Source organism: Paralichthys olivaceus, chromosome 7, assembly GCF_024713975.1.
Source record: "Paralichthys olivaceus isolate ysfri-2021 chromosome 7, ASM2471397v2, whole genome shotgun sequence".
Lineage (NCBI taxonomy): Eukaryota > Metazoa > Chordata > Actinopteri > Pleuronectiformes > Paralichthyidae > Paralichthys > Paralichthys olivaceus.
In genome coordinates, this window is record NC_091099.1 from 10,649,141 (window position 1) to 10,670,961 (window position 21,821).

The 21,821-nt window shown below is 41.3% G+C and overlaps 1 protein-coding gene across 2 annotated transcripts in view; it reads right to left on the bottom strand.

Moving 5' to 3' along the window:
* Nucleotides 1-21,821, bottom strand: part of LOC109624519 (zinc finger protein 469) — a 181,391-nt gene that overhangs the window by 133,971 nt on the left and 25,599 nt on the right. For both annotated transcript variants that reach the window (XM_069528426.1, XM_020079257.2), the window contains exon 3: nt 5,187-5,238. The gene's annotated coding sequence lies outside the window, so the exon portion shown is untranslated. The remainder of the gene's footprint in view (nt 1-5,186; nt 5,239-21,821) is intronic.

The window sequence follows — 21,821 nt, forward strand, 5'->3', positions numbered from 1 at the left end:
CTCTCCCTCTCACACACACACAGACACACAAGCATGGTTCAGATATGGCTCTATCTTTACCCTAACCCTTCCCAAGCTGTTTAACGCATGCAGGACGTTCAGAAGCCTGCAAAATGTAAAGCTTATAATGTCAGTCACATCTGACTCACATTTCATTCAGTGATTTACTGGTTGACAGTTCCTGCTGAAACCCACCCAAGCACTACAAAGAGAATGGAATGAAATCTAAACATATATCAGCTCGCAGGGTCCCTCTGCAGGGTCAACCTGTGGGACTGTGCACACTCACACAATGACACACACACACACACACACACACACACACACAGAAATATAGAGGCCAACGATGGATACACTTTACAAAAGATATGTCTCGCCAGATATATTGTGGCTTTTACTGCTGTTGGCTTGTGTTCCACTTAACGCCCTTTACTTTTACACACACAGTATATCACTCAGCTGCCGCTCAGCTCAATGCACTGCTGAACTAGTGGGTCAGCGAGCCAGTGGGAAGCCCTGAATGTCACTGCCTTAGAGTCTTACATAAAAAAGTGAGAGCACTAGTCTATGAATATATACATCAACGTAAACTTTACCATTTGTCTTGTGGCACCAAACCATTACCATAAATATGTGCTCAATCATGACGGTGTAACCTTCATCATCGATTCTTGTATGTGGACCAATCAGGACCCGCAGCAGTAATGAGTGTTTGGAGGCCTGGTGGCACATGCAGGGGGACAGCAGCTCAATGATCCCCAGGGGAGGCCTGAGTCATCCAGCTGAGCAAACAGATGAGGCTGTGGTCCAGACTCTTTCAATAAGGCTGAGCTCTGAGCTAACACACAAACTAATGCAGGCCAAGAAGGCAGGAATTGGCAAGTTGTCTCAAAATGCACAGTCCTGATTAAGTTCAGCAAGTTGATGCAACACCCACAAGAAAAATACAAATGTGGAGAAATTAAACTGTACAGAATAGGTTGTGGAAATTTTTTAGCTAGTTAAATGGTAAGAATGATTTACGTTTTTATTTTTTTATTTTATAGCAATTTAATAGCTTTTCATTTAAGATAAACACATATGTTCATGTTAATGTGTGTTCTGCAGACATATTCACTATAAACTCAGTATTCCAGGGGCCACAAGATTAGATGTGATGGCGAAAATTACAGCTTGTCTTCTGAGAACTCAGGATTCAGGATGAAACTTTCTACAAATACAAAAATGTCAGTCTTACCATTAATAAAATGATACTCTATCTGCAGAGAACCAACCTCAACACCACAGGGGTAGCGTTACATTTCAACACACCAGGCAGCATGGAAAAAATTCACTTTGGGGCCATCGTGGTCTTATTAGGCCCAGTTTGTCTCTTCTGGCATGAGATACTGTCACATTGACACTTGACGCCCAAGCAGGGCTGGTTAGTTATAATTAAAAACATCACACCTTCCAGCTGTAAATGAAGCCACGGCTGCGCACAGGACAAACAAAAATATGCTCACACACTGTGCAAGATCTGTGACACAGGCCTTATGAAACACGATCTGGTTATGAAAGTTCTGTCAACACTACGGCTCCTCTGAGGTCACGATGATTGCGGTTCCGCTCTTGAGATCAGGGCAGTGACGATTTGTGTTTTTGTGCCTTAAGTGAACCATTGATACTAGCTCAGCGATCTATGCCTTAGTAAGACGAATTATCTCAACCAAATTGCTGCACGTTTTATATTTTTTAATAAACAATAGGCTCAGTAGGAAATCAAATGACTTGTTAAGAAGGGGCGTCCCTGCAGAGAGGACAGTCTTCGACGTAAAGTGAAAACAGCTGAGAAATGATACAGTACAATCATTACCAGGCCTGGGAAATTAGTCAGGAACTTTAATGTTAACCGCCTTGGTAAATTACCGTATTAAATCTATGTTGTGAGTCTGTCTTTAATATTCAAATTGTACATAAATATTACCTTTTGCCTGCTTGTTGACTGCATACCATCACAGTGACCGTAACATCCCAGTTTCTATCCCACATCTGCCATCAACTAAAACCATGTGTTCAGATAAAGAAGGGCACTGGAATAATTTAACTGTAAGGCGTATAAGTTTCATAGGTGGAGCAGATATTCTTGAAGTGATTCTCATTTTATGTATCAAAGACACTTGATTAATTAAAGGTGGAGGTGTTTTGATACCAGCATTGGAAAAGCCTCTGATACTGCCGGAAATGCCAGTAATAGTAATTGTGCAATTTGTATTTCTCAGAAATCACTTCTCCTTCACCACTCCAAAAAGCAGTTGCACTGTACAAGTAGGCTACTGTTTTTAGAGTGGTGAAGAAGAAGTGATTTCTGGTAGCATAGCATTAGCCAGAGCCACCTAAAATGTTTGCAGTTTGGTAATATGTCCGTAAAGTCCCACAAGTAAAATGGTGACACTCTAGTTTTGCCAATCACAAAACTAGCAATAGTCCTTACAACAATTATAGTAATCATCACTTCCATGCAGAGGTAGTAGCATATAGCTATCAAAATACTTAACATACATTTTATATTAATTTATATATTTATTATATTCAATTTTTATATTCATTGATATCTTATCAATATTCTATATTGGCCGATATGCAAAGTCCAGGTACTAGAATCAGTAGGTAACTAGGGTATCAGAACAACTTTAGTCAAAGGTTAATATATTTAAGTGGATGGATGAATACAAATATTAGTGTGCAGAGGAGAGAAAATGAAATGTAGATGACAAGAGCAGCAGCATTCCTCCTCAAAGTCAACTTCTGCCTGACACGTGCAAAGTGAGGAAAGATTTTGTCCCATAAGAAATCTCAGAATCTCCTTGGTAGCAAATAAGCCATAAAATGCAGAGGCAAAAATCTCAGGCATCTGCTTTTCAAAAGGGCCATCAGGGAGTCTCCACTTTCTCTTGGTTATATTAACAATGGAGCATTAAAGTCCAAATGCCTTTAACAGTACGACTACCACGCGGCCACTAAGACAGTTTCCTCCCTCCCTCGTTGTACAAACTCACCCTATAGACTATAGACCATGTTGGCTTAGTAAAGCTACGTCCTTAAATGACCAAACCCCAAATTCCAAATGTGTTCGTAACTATACACATTGTCGGTATAAAGGTTTTCAGCCGTTTACCTTCAAAAATGGGTGATATATCAGTACAATGAGGTTTTATAGGGTTTCAGATTGACCAAATGTTGGTGGTGCGGGGTGATAAAAGTTGCACAGAAAATTTACATTGGCAGAAATGGCTATCTAAAGGATTTATGAGAAAATGAGATTCAAATGCATTGGAGAGGGTGAGAGAGGAGGGACAGTTCTATGTTCCTTTGACGTTCCCAGCCTGAGCAAAGACAACACCAGTTCTTGTTAAATTTGTTTACATCTTTCAAGCAACTCATTGTTTTTAACAAGGCCAAGAACTTTCTCAAAAGCAAAAAATGAGCTTTGTTTTTATTTGAGAGCAAAAGGGAAAGTGAGCATTTCCCTCAATGTGAGCCAGCGAGCGTTTTATTAGAAGTGATAGCACATGTGTCTATGTGTATGTGTGTGTTTGTGTGTGTGTGTGGGGGCAGCAGAGCGTGTGTGTGCATGTGTTTACACAGCTGGAAATAGAGAGCGGAATCACTTCACCTGGCGGTGGTTCCTGGGGTGTCCGCTGTGATCCCATTAAAAAGGCAGACAGGTTCTGGCACCCTCTCCAGAAAACAAGAGGACTTCACTTACCAAAATATCCTCACATTAGAGCTGGAGAAGCGAGGCCAAATCCCTACAAACCCCTGCTGAATTTACTTAGCGGGCAAATGGTTCCCTCTCTAAACTCCCGATAGCTGATTGCTCTGGCAGGGTTAAGGTGGATCTGCTGAGTGGCCTCCAGCCCAGTTTCCACTCCATTCAAGTTTCCACTCCGACCCAGACTTGCCTCCACACCTCCCTCTCGTCTCTCCTGCTCTTACTCCAACCCACCCTCTTCACATCCTCCTCCACAGGCCCAGTCCTAGAGCCAAAAACACTCATGCCAGATTTAGTGTAACCTCCATATCAGAAGATGTTTTAGTATCTATCCCCCTGTGACCCTCTCATGCTGATCTCTCTCACTCTTTACGCTTCCCACCGTCAGCCCGTACCTTAGCTGCCTCTGCAGCTTCCTGATGTCGTGACTGAGGATGACGAGACGTCCTGCTGAGTCCAGTTGTGCTGCAGATCAAACCAAACTCATGTACCCCTGTTGGGTTTGTTTATCCATCTTGCTAATAGCCCATCTGAGTCATCGTTTAGAGATTCAGTACAGAGAACTACATAACTTGGTCCAGCATTACTCTTTTGACCCCAAGCCAACCTCAGCAGCACCATACTCATCTTTTTTTCATTTTTCCTGGAAAAAATAGAGGCTTTAATGACTCTGATGTGATACCAAGTGCTGAAGATTGATAAGCCTCTAGAGCACACAAACACACGCCCACACATGCACACACGTGCACGCACACACACACATGCACAAACACACACAAACACACACACCCACACATACCAAAACAAACAAGTGTGTGCTTTGAGCTGCCGTCTGCAGAGCACGAGGCCAAACTCATTGCTCACTAATCTTCTGGTCACTGTCCTGCAGTCAAAGGAAATAAAGTGGGGAGACCATAACCAATTAGCCGTGAGGCTGAGAAGGGGGAAAGCGGTGCAGTCATGGAACGTGCTGCGGTCCAGCACGTAATGCGGATCAAAGCGACACAAAATAAAAAGTACTAAGTCTCTGTTTCATTAGCCTCCTGTCCCGGCCCTGCTCTGTTTGCAGGTCAGATTGAGCTGCAGCTGAGAGCAGATCACTGGCTGCTCACTATCGTTTGTGCGTCATCCAGACCAATAAAATGCATATCCATACATAAAAAAGCTGCCAGATCCTGGAGGGGGGAACAGTGGCACAGTTCACAGAGTGAAGCACTCTTGCATGTAATTAAAGCTACTAACAATCACAGCATCGGATTCACATACATTGTGGGGGGGGGGGGGGGGTTGTGGTTAAAATGATAACCACATTTTAACCACAACCAGCAAAAAAGACAGATAAAAGAGAGCAGTGTTCATGAGTAGGTCTAAAGTATATGTGCGTACTGGCACAACATCAACAGCATGTTGGAAGAGATGATTCAATTCATACCTGTGCGATCTTCGGTCCTTGGCTAATCAGTCGAGGTGCGGGTCAACACGGGCTGGAGGACACAAAAGGAAAATGTGTTATACAGCTGTAGCCAGATGCTGCCAATAAACTGGGTCACTTAAAGGCCATTGACAGAATTCTACAGGACCAACTTCAGCAGAAATCAGATTAACCTCTATCAGGGATGTGAAAGCAAAAAGTGTTCACAGGGTTCAAAGTGTAGTGGCGATATAATTTCATGACCTCGGAGGTGGAAGCATTCAGTGAAAAGTATAGGAAGGTGCTGGGGGAAATGATGGGCAATATGAACAAACATCACAATAATTGTAGTATTATTTTGACATGGTGCAAAAGTTTAATAATTTTATGTACTGAGACAGAGTTTATTGTATGAAGTATGAACTCATCAGTAACAATAAATAAATAAAAGACAACAAATAATATTTTTGACTCGAATCATAGAAAATACAAGGCAAATGCACGTACAAATAAATCATATTTATTTTGTGTAATTTCCTTTTACACAGTCAATGATCAATACAGACACTACATAAAAGTACTGTATACTCAATGTATGGATAAATATTACTGGTCCATCGGGGCAGACAAAACAATGGCGCTCACAGCCTGCCATCTGGATTAGTGCTGAGTACGTGCTCCATTTATTCAAATTGAGCTGATATCTGGTTCTAAAAGTGTGAATATGACTCATGTATCATGACAATACATTAGTAGTAGTACAACTACTAGATGAGTTGCTACTTTGAGCCCTGGATGTGGCTTGCGCCCACATCGTGCCAGTACTCACAAATCTTTCTGACAGCAGGCATCTGTACTCCAACACCTTGCTATTTGGTGCAGCTATGGCAAGCTGTGGCATGCAAACAACCAGCTAACCCGATTGCATCACGGAACTACATTAAAATGTGTCCAACCACCCACACTTGTATCACTTGCATCTACATGTTTGCCTGCCCCGTGCAGTCCTCAGTAATTCCTCCATCCTTCATCTATACCATTTATTATTTCAGGGTCACGTGGGAACAGGGGACAATCCCAGCTGACATTGGGCAAGAGACTGGATTCACCCTGGACAGGTCACCATCGTACCCCACAGGGTCAACACAAAGTAAAACAACCATTCACACTCATGTTCAATTCAGAGTCTATGATTCAAAGCAAATGTTACTGTGAAATAAAGGATAAATAGTTACACAATACACACAAATTCATTTAAGGCTACATAAAATGGGACACAATGTATTCAAGATCATCAACTTTGATTTCGATCTATACTTCGATCTATTATTTAGTACAAAAAAAGAACATGTCTTATAAGGCAAAAAACGTGGCACGATGTTTGTAACCAGTTTTGTAATTGCTGGTGAAGGTTACACAACTGTTGGAATCTCCTAAAATACAGGTTCCTCAAAATCAATATCTCAAAATGGCATCAAAGGGCTGTTAGGACTGACACAGGCACCTCAAACACCAGCACACATTCCACTTCAACAAGATATATGGTAAGTGCCTACAGCACTGAACTGTGGAGAGAGTAAACAACATGGCACATGTCTCAGCCTACACTCAGGGAAATATCCCTAAAACACACATGCACACACATACAGACATACATATGACTGTACAGATACATATAAACTTCCATATACACACAAGTGCCAGACACACCGAGTGCACTTCTGTTTTGATAGGCATTGAACTAAGTGTTGGAGATGAGGATGTGTGTGAAAAATTGGGCCTGCTCAGAAGCTGCTGTGCATGAAGCCTTGGAACTCACACATGGAACGTGTAATTGAATGAGAAACGGTCTCTTGCTGGATCAAGACAGCTTTCTGGCACAGTAATACAAATATGAAGTTGCTACAGACTTTTGCTTTTTTTTGTTGCTGCCTTCATTCTGTTTGCAGCACTTTTATTCGTTTAGCCTCTTGGACTGCTCGCTCTGCATCCTCCCTGCACTGAAGCATGCATAATGTCATGTACTTGTTTTTAATACTTTACAGAAAGTATAAATTCAATATCACGAACAGTAGAAGTACCTGATTCCAGAAGAAAGGCAGACAGAGAGATTGGCAGAATACGTCTGCTGCTGCTGCTACACAAGTCTGCTGCCAAGATGGAGGAGTGCTGGGCTCCTGGTTTCAGAACTTTATCTCACACACGCACGCACGCACGCACGCACGCACGCACGCGCACACACACACACACACACACACACACACACACACACACACACACACACACAGTCTTCTCTTGCTTGGCTTCTCAGTGTACCCTGACTATTGCTGCCATTCACACATTAAACAGAGGCAGTTGTGAAGAATGACTCAGTGGCATGCTGATGAGTATTGCAAAAAGAGGTGCAGCATGTGCGCTGATAAAAAATAAATAGTAATGTGTACGCCAGAGAAGAGATGACATAGTGACAAGAGACAAGTGATTTACAACCCACGGCCACAGACAAAAAAACATATGTGTAAACAAGCTCTTCTTTTTACGTGCTTTTTGAATCTGGCTGCCACAATCAACAGAACATATCTCATTCTGCTGACTCCCTGGGAAACTTTTAATTATCTCTTAAAGAAACCAAATTAGTAGCACATTCACCTACTTTCATGGGAATAGTCAGACGTGGAGGAGAAAACTCCACTGACCTCTGTATTTTTCACAGTTTTCCCTCACATCTGTTTGATTTAACTGGGAGACTCAAAGTTTGATCTTGAAATTCTCTCTGCTGTTTATGTAGGCATCGAAATGTTTGAAAACGTACATGCCCCAGTGACTGAAATCTTGTCCCTGATGGTTGATGAAGTCGGGAGGATGGACTGTACTAAAACTGTCTAAAAGTGGTGATGCATGAGAACATTTTTAATTTATGAAAGAAAGAAAGAAAATTATTGATGGGAAATCCAAAAATAATAGACAAGGAAAAGGAAGGACAAGGAAAAAGTAGCGGTTTTCTGATTTTAAAATACATCTAGCGTCACATCTACATAAATAGTCGATAAATAATTGATGCAAAGCCTAAATCTATTTCCTCAGTAATTTTTCTGGGTACTCTAGCTTCCACCTGCAGAAGAAATGCAGGTTAGATTAACCAGTAACTTTAAATTGGCATGTAGGTGTTAATGTAAGCATGAATCTGTCCAGGATGTCCCCTGCCCATTTTTGACATCTAACCAAAAAAACATTGACTTTCAGACAGGGGAACCAAAATTGCTAAAATGCTAGCCAACAATAAAGACATCAAGAGATTTCTGTTTTGGCTATTAATTTATTATTTAAATTTGGCACAGAAGACTCAGAGAGCTGACATTTTGAAGAGCAGAACTTGCATTCCTAAATATTACACACTGGACCTTTAACTGTGGTGAGGAGACTGCTAAAGGCTGTGAAAACAATCTTTTAAAAGAACATTCAGTTCAGCCACTGCCTTGGACGTTCTATTGGATGCTTTACACATGTTGTGGAGGTTTGTGTTGTTTGTATGGAAGATGAATCAATTTACAACTTCTCAGCCATGACGCTGGTGGCTGTGGGGGGTAGAGCGGTCGTCCTCCAACCAGAAGGTTGGAAGTTCAATCCCCAGTCTTCCCATCTGCATGCCAAAGTGTCCTTGGGCAAGATACTGAACCCCAAACTGCCCAATAGAACAACAAAAAGGGCTAGCTATAGAAGCACTGTATGTATGAATGTGTGTGTGAATGGGTGAATGGAAAACTGTAGTGTAAAGCGCTTTGAGTGGTCTTCAAGACTAGAAAAGCGCTATATAAATACAACCATTTACCATTTTACACGAATTCACCACATGTGTGCATATGGTGAGAACCTTGTATTCAACAACCAACAGCCTTGTTAACCTCTTTGCGGATGACTGCACTCTCTGTACTGATTCAGAGCATGATCGCACTCCCTCCATAAAAACAGTCTCAGCACAGTTTTAAGGATCAAGTGACAATCTATTGTGATGAACAAAACAGACAAAGTGACACTTTGATGAACAGCCTCCTTACATCACCTGACAGAGTGTAAACATAACATAGCCAAATGTGTTACAGAAAATGCATCCAATAAACCACTTCTCACTGAGTTATTTATTTCAGCAATAAAAGGTTAGTATAATTTTACGGATGTCACCCCTATTTTCACGGTGCTGTACGTGCTCCCAAGTGTCATTTATTGGCCAGACTTACAGTAAGTCTGTCCTGGCTTTAGAAGGACTTTGGCCACAGACAGAGAGAGAGCCACGGACATCTATCAATGTGTTTCCCAACTTCAGACCACACTTGAAGAAAAATGAATATTTACGGAGAATGCGGCGATGGAGGGATTTAATGGATTTACAGGAAAAGAGCAAATGGTCCTGGCTTTGTGTTTAAGAAGTGAAGTTTGGCTGTAACATGTCCCATAAACCCGGACACCTCTGTGATGGTTGGTTTTAGTCACAGGTTTATACAAAGACAGAAAGGTGATCAGAGAGAGTGGATTTAAAAGACCACAGCTCACCAAGAAATTCGCTTGATTAATCCCACATTTTCTTTCTGGCACGCACAGATACACTTTTCGTTTGTTGCTTGGCCCTCTATCACTCTTATGTGCACATGAATACACAAAACGACACAGCCTCACAGAGCCTTCAGAAAACAAAGTACCATTATAGAAGTAAGTACAAAACCAGTGGCAGTGTCATCACTGTAGAGATAAACAAGACATGGTTATATATAAGGATGTGCACAACTTGAAACAATCTCTACAATTTACAGCCACTCAGGGTATTGGGTTTCAGTTTGATCCCTTAAAAACCGCTGTCACAAGTGCATGTGAGGACCGTCAACCTGAACAGGAGCCACAATAACGATCAAATTCTCTTCGAGTGATCCCAAGATTGAACAAAGATTTACCGTGAGCAGAGTATCCCAAGTTCTATAACTCACTGAAACCATGACTAAACTGAAATGACATTTCATTATTCCTGTTTCTAATTAGGTCAGAATCCAGATCTTTTTTGTGAATTATTATCCATTATCAGACCGTGATGTATTGGAGTTCCACTTGAATCAAGAAAACCTGTCCCAAAACCTAGTAGTGATCCAAAAGTCTTTAGCATTGCTTCATTGCACAGCAAACATGCAAATGCGTCTTCAGAATTCATATATCCAGATATAATTGTAAACACATTGAGGACAAAGCTGTAATTGTGTAGACTCAGGGTTGCCGATCGATAAGGCTATTCTTCTGGTTTCTTTTTGCAAAACAATCAATGAAAATTACATTTGATCAATACCCTTATTAAAGTTTTCACAAAGGCAATAATATCTATTCTGAGATACAGGGTTTATCATATCCTTAAAGGTCACTGAATTACATGCTGAAACCATTTAATAATCCCACTACAAGCTACGATCCTGACAAAATGAAGGTCCTTTTACATTTGAACATCATAACTATGAACCTAAGCAATAGAGGGAAAAGCTATTTTACAGCAAGGTACAAATAACGCATGGAGTTTTCCCGTCTTCATTTTTCCCTCATGGCTTCTTTCATTAAAACTGCAGTCCAAATAATAACGTCAACATTCGGAATGCCTTCCAGCGACATAGTTATCGTGTATGATCAGATCACAAATTGGCAAGATGAGCTAGTCAAAACAGATAACTGAATAAACCACTGTTGATATGTTGTAGATTCAATTGTGGAGTGCACAGAGATAACCAGTCAAGGGAACTGTTTATGTGTCCAGTGAATGTGCAGGAAGCATCTACATCGTAAATCAAGAGCCTGTTGTCTTCCAAACCAATGTCCCACTTGACACCAGTAGCCATGACAGCCTGAGGCCAAATCACACTTCAGTGGGAACAAAAACATTGCAGCAGTCGGCAAAGAAACACAAACACTGACAACGGATACATCACTACCTATCCTATCATATATCCCTCCACCAGCAGAACTAGAGAGTCCAGGAACCTACAATACACCAAACCACAAGTCCCATAGGAATTTGTGGTCAGAGTGAATGAAAATCCAGACTACTGTTTCCGTACCTGATATGGGAGCTAACATGTATGTAAAAAGTATTATTTTTGGTAGTAGAAGTTAGTGTGTGAATTTGAGTTGTAGGCATATACCCATGATCTCGTTTTAAAATACTTAGCTGTTACTGACAAAATGTCATTGGGCTGTGGATTCACAAAAACAATAAATCATCCGTTGATGTATGGAGAGCAGAGTGGTGATGCTGCATTTTTGTTGGACCACTGCACTCTTTGGCAAGCGAGACTGCAATTCCCCCACTAATGTGGCAAACACCCACTCACCTGACATCCCTCTTTAAACCCTTCCGGCCCCCTGCTGGCAACTGGAGATAATGACTTACCCCCACCAAGACAGAACTGTTTGTCAGGCGCAGAAACATGAAAAAACAACACTAAAATTGGAGGTTCCTTTTTAGTTTCAACCAGTACTGCCAAGAAATTAAATTTATGAGAAGGTTTGTCTACAATAACACATTAAAGCCCTGTGAGACGGCAATGCCTGTTTTTATATCGCCTACAGGACGAGCATTCAATGGAAAGTGGAGGAGTGGAGCAGTTCTGGTTATAGTCAAAGTGCACTGCAAATGTACTCAAGTGGTTATTTGCTGTAGGAAGAGTGTGCTAGAATTGGACAGAAGCATGTTCAGTATTTTTGAGGGAACTGAAGGCATTTGGTGTCGTGGTCAGGTTGGACCCAGAGCCAGCGTTAAGAGTGTGCCTCGTGTCTCAAACAATGCTTTAGAGCTACAGCACATTGTTTGAGGTTAGGGCCTGTGGTTGAGTAGAGGTCTAGAGCACACTGTGTACTCCACTGCCTGTGTCTCCTCATTTAAGTCAACGCAGTTCCAACAAAAAATATGGTGGCTCTGAAGTCAAAGGTTTAATGGGATTGACACTGTTTATGATGACTTCTCTTCTGGTGCTCGCTTCAATTTTGTTTCAGCAATTATGTTATTGTGTTAAAAATAGTACAAATTCTGCAAATTAAATTTATAAATAAAGTTTATTTACTTCAGAACATGAAACACTTGTTTGTCTCAAACTAGAGCACTGACAAGTCTGTAGGAGCCCCAAACAAGTTGGAAAAACTGTAGAGATATCTAACTGCATAAGGCTTGTGTTGTTCTTTCTACAACCATGAGTAACTCAGAGCTTCTTGGGTCACAAAGGTGTAATGTCATCTTCCGAGTGATATTAGACTCTGCTGTCTGACATCTTTATGGCTACATTGAGAAGTCCTAGCCAATCCATGGAGCCACGAAACTACAAGGACGCTAATCTCCATTAACAGATTCTGTGTATGAATATAAAGAATGTATATATGAGGGACAAGATTTGGGAGCTGGAGGTCTTTCGGTTTCTGTTTCTAGTTTGACCAATCAAGTTTGAGCAGACTTTGGTTGCCTCCATGTGGAGGGCCAATGAGGCAGACCACATTAACTGAAATTCATAAATTTCATTTATCTGCATTCATATGCAGGGAATCAAGTAACGTTCGACTTGTGTGATAAATGAAACATGTCAGTCTGTAAACCGTGTATGGCGAATAGAAGAGTCTTGGCCTGGATATCTGCCATCTACGACGGAAGTCCCAGAATATTGACTGTTGCCCTCAGAGCATAATTTATCATCAGACAATAGCCGATGGGCTTCTGCAAACTAAAAAGAACTACAATGTCCATGATGCCTGCAGAAGACCATGTAAGCATCAACATGGAATAATAATAGAGCCCTAATGTTGGTGTTTGAGGGATCAAAATGTTTATACAGTTAATCTCTCTGTTGTTTAGGGACACATACAAGAGTAGCAATAAAGCTAGTCACACCATGTAGTGATGGAGTGAAGTCTCCTCATAGCAAGATCTTCTGTGAGTTTGCATGCCTGCGTTGGCTCCCTGCGCAGTCCAACGAGCCATTTATAACAGCCTATTGCATAAAGGTCGATTGAACACTGCAGATAAAAATGTGCTTTGCATTCACACTGCATTTTAAAAGAGGACGACCGTACATAAAGTTCAAGTCAGTGTGATATAGTAAAATAATAGGATTTTTGTCTTTTAGCTTGTGGTCATCTTCTTTTCAAGTAACATTAACACATGTTCCCAACTCCTACAGCCACAACTGGGCTCCAAATCAACTCCCCTACAAACCAATGGGTAACATCATCAGGACACCGGACCCACTTCTTCTACAGTGCACTCTGTGTAGTGTGAAGTAGGTCAGAGTTATACTGTGCCAGGTAAAAGGACTTGATGGTCTGCCCACACTTCCCACTGTAATGAAATATGTTTTTTGTGAATTAAGAGTGGTCATATGGTATTTGCCTGAATTATCGGTAAAAAACGATGACTATATATGTTTCCTAATTTTAGCACAGCGTCTGACCTACAAAATCAGGGATTGTCTGAAAAAAACATTTTTTTTCACCACTGAGTTCATGTTCATTCTGCAGTGCAAACACCTAATAAACCTGTCTGAGGACTGGGATATGTAAAAAGTGAATACATACACATGGTTACTACACACACACACATCCACACACACCAGGATCATTGCAAAACTGCTTGGTTTACAGTATTAGTGTGTTCGGTGTGCTTAGCCAGGTCTATTAACTATCAAAGCATACAGTCAGTCAACTAACAACACTGCAGAGCCAAGGCACGCTGGGAGAAGCTATAAGGCTGGAATTGTTGTTGAGTCATATTGGACACCGACAGGACTGGTTACATGCCACCTACTGTAGAATTTATACTCCTTTCCGATTGTGCAATACATTTAGGAGCCCCTGCAACACAGTATCAATTTTCAGCACGAATAGCAATTCCAGTGACAGCTAGAAGCCGGCCACATGGGCCCCGCCTGCCATTGGGAAGGGGGCTTAGTAAAAGAGGCTACCAAAACAACATTCTCCAGCTATGCTAATTGGCATACTTTCACATGGGCTGGAATGCTATGATAACATCCACCTCTATTCCCTGTAGACGCCTTGATCATGCAGGCGTTTACTGGGTCAGGGGAACCTTGATGTGGATGAAAGCAAGGTAGAGGGGCTCCATTATGGATATACAAAGTGGGGGATGGTCTCTCTCTCCTGGACAGACACATGGTATTTAGATACGCTGGGGGAAGCTGGTGCTTCTGGCAATAGTGTTTTGATGCATTGGGGGACAAATGGAGGCTTGGACTAAAATTTCTGTAATTTAGGGGCCTCTGCTGTCAGGTAGCTGTCACAACCTATGCACTGTGGGGTCTATGAGGCAGAGGGCCTAGTGGGGAGGTTGGGTGGGTTTTGGGACAAAGTGGAGCCCTGTCTCTGCAGGAATGGTCACAGAGGTACGGGATTGATGGGGTGGTGATGATAGACGGAGATGTCAGGGAACAGACACCCATTCAGGGTGGGACCAGTAAGGGAGGCCTATGGGGAACTCTGGGGCCCATCATCACCTCCGCTCTCTGGCCTGGGCTTTGGAGGTGAACCTTGGGGAGGGAAGAATAGAGAAGAAGGGGGGACTGTCCAGTGGGGTTCAAACACATCACCCCCATATAGGTTTATTATTCTGGAGTGTGACCTGAGCCTGTTGCCCCCACATGTACAGAACCTACAGTCTGTGTCCACACAAGATGCTGTGAATCAATTACTTCTCTATGCTGCCCGAGTGAAAAACAACTTCACAGTGCATGTATGGGTGTCATGCTCGCAAGCTGCGCAGAAGAAAAAACAAACTTAGCTGGTTTCCTCATTTGAAGGGCATGACATTTTAGGTCACAGCTCCTTTGCAGGGCCTCCCAGATATTTCTGAGAGTCAGAAATATGAGACAGATAAGAATCGGATCATACCAGCTAACCAGAGGGAGATTGTTGGTGATATGCATAAAAGAATGTCATTAGGGATGCATCTCTTAATTCTCAATCTGCTGACACCAGTAATCAACTTAATACGTGTTTTCCTTTAACCAAATTTAAAAAGTGTGCATTTCACTAGATGTTTACAATGTTTACGCTTTTACTGATAGTAGAGCGATGACAGGCAATGAAAAGAGAGAGATGAAGATAGAATGACAAGCAACCCAGGTTCCCAGTGGAATGTGGACAAAAGATATTCCAGATCATGGTTAGTGCTTTAACTCCTGGTCCACTGGGCCATTCCATCATTTTTGATAATTCCTGAATGATTTTGGCTACTCGAGTCTGATTGATGAATAGATCAAATCGAAGCATGGTATTCCTTCTAAATCATTAGTCGTGTGCTTAATGCTGATGACATTTTTTCATGAAATTCACTCCTAATTTTGCTATGCTTAAAAAAAACTAGATAACTCTCTTTATACATGATTATAGGTACATCCACAATATCTCACAATATTCTCACTTAGGTGCGAGTTGAGGTGTTTTTCTTTCCTGGCTCCTGCTGCAGACATACAAAGCCATGGATGAATTGGCTATTGTTTGGGGTGCATGTGGCATACAAGTCAAGGGACGGAGTAACCAGAGACAGAAACTCTCCACATCCTCACCAGGGAGCGGAGCCAGAGAAACTCTAGTCACGTTCAAATAAATTCTTTCCTGTCCAAATTGACACCCTTCCGTTGCCACGGTGTGGCTTTTGTTTTCGTTTACAGTAATTTGGAGTCTTGGTGGCACAGGAATGTGGTGAATGACTGAGACTTATGGTGCTTAGGCTTAAGATGACCTGCATGCTCAAACTGTGAGATGAGTTTCCAATAATTATCAATTTGGATTTTACTTCTTGATGTTTACCTGCTGCAAAAGACTGACACAAATTTATATTTTTAAGGGGTTTAAATAGAAACTAACAAAGCTATAATAATTTTCTGTTGAAATGTAAATTGCTCTTAATTCTTGCAATGCAATAAAAGCTAAACATGCCTCATTAACCTAGATATTGATATCTAATCTGTATTTCTTTAAAAATGTCCCTTTTTCATTGGTTAAGAGGCCTCAGATAAACATTTTCCCTATCATCTCATACATTGCATTTTAGTTGATCTACAGGGACATATAAGGACCCTTAAGGTTACGTAAGGTTAACTGAAGGTGCATATGAAATACTACTTAGTGTCCAAAATCAGAAAGGCCCTATTTAAAACTGCCTTGGAGCTGGACCAAACACATTCCCAGCCAATGCATCTATTCCAAATAATAAAACAATCAATGTCACTGAGCTGAAAACATACAGCAGTGTGTGTGTGTGTGTGTGTGTGTGTGTGTAGTTTGCATAAGGTATTAATAGCCCCTCAGCAGCAGTGAAGTGCTCACCCTGCTAAAAGGTAATGGCACAGAGAAATTAAATGCATACATATGGATATATGTACACACCCACAGCAAGACATCCTCTCTTACACTCACTCCCTCTGCTTCCTTGTCTCTTCCACTGTTTTCACCCTTCATATATTTACAGCCATGATCTAGATTGTCAGCACTCTTTCCAAGTTCCTGTCTTAATGCAAAAACCTGCGTTCGATTGGAAGCTGAGGCAGGTTTGGAAAATACATCTTATTTAAGTTACCATCCATCTTTCCTGTAAAGACAGGGCAAGTGAGGACAAGTAGCTCCGAAAAATATAAGGGAGTGTCCTTTATGTACTGAGGCAGAAAGTAAGAGGGTGTTGCACGTAGTTTTACGGATCAGATTATTCAAATTCATTTAACAACATAAGCAATGCTGGGCCATAAAGTACAGCCTGCCGCAGATCCAATGGGCCCGCCCTGCCTGTCAACAACTATTATAATATTAAAAAATGTATTATGATTTAGAGAAAATGGAAGTTGGAGGCACAGTGGTGCAGAAGTAAAAATTGTAGTTCGGCCCCGGAACCTTCTTTGTGGATTTTGCATGTTCTCCCTGTGTCTACATGGGTTTTCTCCAGGTACTCAGACTGCATAGGCCAAAGACATGCAGATGAGGGTTAACTGGAGACTGAAGACTAACTGTAAGTGTGAATATGAGCATGAAGGGTTGTTTGTCTCTCTATGTAAACTCTGGGTGTAACCTGCCTCTAAAGCAGCTGGGATTGGCTCCAGCCCCTAACCCCCCGGATGGATGGATGGTGCATTATGATATTGCTGTTTCATAGTTTTGTTTGTTATATAACTCAGACCTTTGGTCCAACTCACCATCATCACTAAAATACCGTATATAAAATATAAGTGGTGTCTAACCAGACAATAAACAATAAGCTGCTCAATTTAATGTTCAAGAAATAATATCTGTTAAGGGGTTTATGACGGAGTCCTGTCAGAGATGTGAAGGGGGCACTCTGTCACAGATAATACGAAGGCAGGATGGATGGGATAGTTCAGTGTTGGCAGAATTGATAAGATAAAGAAAACATGTAGCCTGTTAGCTGTAGTGGCCTTTGTCAGTTTTTGCCAGTTGCAATTAGTCAAGGCCCCTTCGGAGGGCGGACCCCTTTTGATTCAAATAGGCCCGGCCTTAGCTAAGAGTGCCAATGATTCAAAGCCATAAATAAAATCTAGTAATGCAGAGTGATGTAGTGGTGATCCGTTCCAGTTGCATATTAATGTGAAGGTTAAAGCAATCTGACTGGAGGTTCACAAACCCTGTGAAGCCGAGAAACAAGCAGAGGCCAGCTGCCCAGTCTGCCCCTAACCTCAAACGACTTCCAGTGTCTGGAAGCGGGCTCCCAATGGAAGTGCTTACCAAAAACAGTGTTACTCCAGAGGAGTACTAATTTACAATCCAAACCATCCTGCACCTCCAAGTGTGGAGGTTTAAAGTTGTCTGCAATACAAACCGCTGGGGTCCCTACTTGTTTTAATGAGAGACTGGGCTGGATGTCAGTGTTTAGAAAGGAGGCCCATTATCATTATTACTATTGCGTATTTCCATATGTAGCTGCCCTGGCCATGACCGCTTACAACTTGATTATTACAATAAATCTCTGCACATACAGGACACAGAGCAGTTAGCTTCTTTATGGCCACTTGTTCCCCTTCCAAGGTTGATCACCACATAGAACAAAAGATCAAATGTGCAGTGAGAGCAGGGCCGGCACAGTTAATCTCCCTGTGTGAAATCGAAAAAAAAAAAATCTCAAGTCAATAAAATACTAGAGTAATGAAGTGTAGAGTTCACAGAGTGGAAATGTCCAGCCTTGCAGTGTGTGACAACAAGGCCAACAGTTAACGTTGATGTTGAACATGAAGTAACACTGGACTACCCTGATATATGATAGCAGGAAGAAGTACCCAGTGCCGACCGGCTGCTAGGAGATGGAGTGCTGAAAGAAAAAGGCTGTTGTTTTTGTGATGGCGGGGTTGAATAGAAAGACAGGTATTATCCGAATGCGTGTAGAAACTTGTTTTACTTCATTCTACTTCAGTGCCCTTTTTACATACCTCACAGCTTAATGTAAGCTTCACAGACATTCAGGTGGAGACACCCAATTCATGAAATTCCAAGATGGCAGCATTAAAGAAACATTACGTCTGCGTTCTGAAAGTCCCTTTGCTGTGGAACCTTCCTAACTAAGTGAAATGACCTGGAAGTATTTCAGAATCCGCCATAATAAAGGCTGTTTGAATTCTCTAAATGATAAGGAAAGGACCTTCAATGCTTCCTAACTTATCTCCTTTGGCATATAACACCAGATCATCTTTTATGAAAGGAAAATGCCACCCCACAATTCTTTGCGGTAGCAACACAACCTTGTATTTGCACCTGGACACACCCACGTAAATGCAGTATAAAAAAACATTACAGCTGTTTTATTTTCATAATCCAGAGCTGATGTTAATCATCACGATCATCTGATTTCTTCTCTGTCACTTCTGTCCAGTAAACAACAAGCTGATTGAACTTATAGTTCACAAAATCATTATCAGAACTAAATACTTAACTAAATAGAAAAATTGTATATGAATCTCCTGATTGTGGAAAGGACACAATTATTTCCTTCTCCACTTATATAAGGTTTTCTCCTCGTATATTCCTCACATTATATTATTTCAACATTTAAGTCCTGTTTGTTTTATTTTCATTTTCATTTAAATCTGTTTTATCGATATTTCCTGCGAGTAACAGAAGTTAAATATTGTCTCTGTATAAACTGAAAACATATTTTCTTTCATTCTGTTTTGGACAGGAACCTTTATTATAACTGTCAGCACACAGCACAGAGTACTTTACATTTTGTGCATATCTTCTGGTATAAATAAAGTTTTTTTTTTAAATGCTGAGTGTAAGTGGAGTCAGGTTTTTAACATTTACTGAGCAACAGCAGCCTCTGCAGCCGCAGTAGTAGTAAAATCTGTTGGGCTCCGGGTCCGAGCGGGTCGACAGTTTCCATGTAACAATTGGTTGGCCTGAACTCTGACTGCATAGTCCTGCTTGCTGGACTGAAACAGGACTAAACGGTGGATATTCTCCATGATCCCCAACTTCCCAAAGCAGACAAGGTGTCATTGGATAAAACAAGCCCAACTCCATTTGGAATTCTTGGTATGTTAAAGTTTTTTTTTCGCAGAATATCAGAAATAAATCCTATTCTAATTTTTTCGTTAACAGATCGGCTTTGGTCTTTAAGTAGCTGGGCCTGATTCAGGCCGTTTAAACCACAGACGATTATTCAGTTAGGCACTTCTTGCAGGATATCTTACCTACTCAGTAGAGTTATATATTGCAGTAACAGGTGTTTGGAGCGAGGCATGGGAATGAAAGGGGAACCACTCTCCCTATTAAAAGTCACTGTACCATCAAAATGATTACGAAGCTTTTTTCCTTTAAGGTAAAATATCTGCATAATGTTGCTTTAAATCAACTGTGGAGATAATTTTACACACATTATGAGGAGGTCATGTAAGGACACAGCAAAGTTGTTATCTTACATTTGCTACACTTAGTCTATAGCTTAAGAAAATTACCTATGATGTCATATTTCAACACCTTTTCTTCCACCTCTGTACACCATTGTTGGTCTAATTCTCTTTCCAATGAATGGTGTAAATAAATCTTTTCTGACGTGACGGGGTAAGCACCTGCAAATGTGTTGTAGGTGCAGCGGCCAGGATAACAGTGAAGCAGCAGACATTAGTAAAACGGTTTAAATGCTTCACAAACTCCTCTTCACAACTGCTCTGTTCCCCCTGGAAGACTAAACTAAAATGGCACGGGGATGATAGTATGCACATCAAGTTTTGAGCAGATTTGCATTTTTGCACACGGTTTAAGTTAATAACAATGTGTGTATCATTTTGTATCTTGAGCCATTGCCGAAGTCTTTTGTGATGGTGGGTGGGAGCCAAGGTCTGGCTCCACTGCTCCATGTAGGATCTGGCTCTGTTTACCTAGTGCTGATGGAGTCCAGATGGACTTTCTATGACTCTCCTCTTCCTCACAGGCTTTGCTGAGTCTGGACCACTCACTCCAGCAGCCAGGCAGAGCTGGTTGGATTATCTCTGGATGGGCAAGGGCGAACACAGATGGTTCTTAATTGAGAGGCAAGACAGGGTTGATGTTCCATCATGGCAAAGCTGGATTTGAATTTAGGTGTGAAGTCCAGGATGGAAAGATGATGTGCACAAAAGGACATGAAGAACAGGACTTCATTCGTCTGCAGGGAGAAGTTATCTTGGTGGTGGGACGGCAGCCCACCATAGAAGGAAGAATAATGAATGCATTTTTAAAAAACCTATACGCAAGATTAAAGTGGAATTTTCTTTTAAGACTACTTTCTATAACTTCTGCTGGGCCAGGTTTCACGCTTTAATGGTTAGCCTCAAAATAAAACCAGGCTTTCCTCCACAGAGAAGACAGGGGGGCTTCAGGGAAAAACAAGCTCCTGGGCATAAGGTATAGATGGTCTCCAGCCCCCTTTCTCTCTGTGGAAAAGAGCTCCTAAACCCTAAGGCTAATAGCTTCCATGTGCAGAGCCTGAATACTTCTGCAAAAAAACTGTAATAACATGGAAAAAAAAGATCTGTGTTATTGCATTGTATGTCATAATCTTCAAAGTGTTACACTTCAGCATGTCTGAGAGATGCACCCCTGATGACTGCTGGGGCCCTAATGTCAAGAATGTTTAGATATGTCTTCGAAAGCCCCATCATCTCCCTCTCTCTCTCCCTTTCTCTCTCCCTCTCACACACACGCCTGCATCACAGACACATGGTCAAAAGCACAGCATAGCAGACACCATATTCTGATTACTTTTAAGCCATCTATATATTTTAAATACTAGAAAGAAAATATGCATTTCCTTTCTAGAAGCTGCCTCTGCCAGTTTAATAAAATGTTAATGTCAACATACAAAGTATTTACATATTATGACCCCTATTCTAAATGAATACTGACACAGGTTATAGTCCAACAGAAAAGGTTACTGCAAATACAGTGTCTCTGCAATAAATCCATGAGTACACAAACCCTGTGTGAGAACACTACCTGTGATCACAAGCTGAAAGCTGGAATGAAAACAGTTGTGTGCAATGAGTGCTTCAATCGTGGCAGATATGATGGAATTGAAAAACATCCAAATCAAATGAAAACAGACTCTGAATTTAATGCTACGAGTCCACATTTTATTTTGCCACAGGCTGTTAC